Raw genomic sequence first — 1,123 nt, forward strand, 5'->3', positions numbered from 1 at the left:
CTACACATAAGAGCTGCTTAGTATTTTGAGTAACTTTGTCCTACTGAGGTGATGAAATAAAATGCACTGCTAACCCACGGTTTGTAATTTGATTTTTGAATGTCAGTGTTTAAGATTTTAATAGTACTTTAAAACCAATACAACATGATAGGTTTAAATACTGCTTCTAGAATAGACCTAATGTTGTATCTTTATGCATATCCTGAAAACCAATACTTATGATTGAGTACACATATAAATCATCTCTGGATTATGAAATTTATTCTGACAGTTACAGGTATCACAATTTAGCTTTTAGGCATTCCTATACAAATTTGTATGATAAAATGAGAACTGATCCTGCTTCAGGTATAGATTTAAGACTTTTTTCTGTGTAATACAAGCTCACAATCATTGCTGGCACTACTGCCTTTTCCTCACATGAGAAGTTCAGGCTTCTCACTTGGTAACCAGGTTTCACCCTGGTGCATCACTCAGTATTAATGTTTCTTTTCAAGGTTGTGGGAGCAGCAGGCTGCCAGACCCAAAATTCAAAAGCTGAAAGCATAGTTATGTACTTGCTACCTCCATTGATCCGGAACTACATTATTTTATTTAGTCGCCATGGCAACCCGAATTTAGTTCTTATCTAGATAGCCCTGTTGTCAGACAGAGAAGCTGTCTCAAAATAGTTATGCCAAAAAAAAAAAGCCTAAATAGTTTTAAACTTTCTGGTATATTTTCCTTTTTTTTATTTTGTGTCTAGGCAGACTGACAAGCTCAACAAGGTCTCTTTCATCTAAGAGAAAAGTCTACTGCTTGCTCTTAAGCCTCTACTTCAACACACCCAGGTCTTCAGGACACAAATCCCTTTATAAGCTCATTTCAGAAAAATTCAGCATACAATATACTGATTCTACATAAAACATCTGGCTCAGCTGCCTTTAAGTATATCACATCGAAGACTCCAACAAACCTCAAACAGACTAGCTGTAAGTTCTTCCAATTCCTGTCCAAGTTGATCTCGCACTTTAGAAAGCCTTTCACATTCTTCATCTTTTAACTTCAGCTCCTATGGAAAATTGAAAGTTATTTATTCTGACTTAGCGTAGTCATTTGGCCTTTTAAAGCTAATACCACGGGG

General features: G+C 36.1%; 1 protein-coding gene across 1 annotated transcript in view; it reads right to left on the reverse strand.

The window, feature by feature from the left end:
- RAB3IP (RAB3A interacting protein) overlaps positions 1-1,085 on the reverse strand; it is a 17,872-nt gene extending 16,787 nt beyond the window's left edge. Inside the window, exon 1 of the mRNA XM_010144688.1 lies at positions 956-1,085. The gene's annotated coding sequence lies outside the window, so the exon portion shown is untranslated. The remainder of the gene's footprint in view (positions 1-955) is intronic.
- Between the last annotated feature and the right edge of the window lie 38 nt (positions 1,086-1,123).

Source organism: Buceros rhinoceros, unplaced genomic scaffold, assembly GCF_000710305.1.
Source record: "Buceros rhinoceros silvestris isolate BGI_N320 unplaced genomic scaffold, ASM71030v1 scaffold28871, whole genome shotgun sequence".
Classification (NCBI taxonomy): domain Eukaryota; kingdom Metazoa; phylum Chordata; class Aves; order Bucerotiformes; family Bucerotidae; genus Buceros; species Buceros rhinoceros.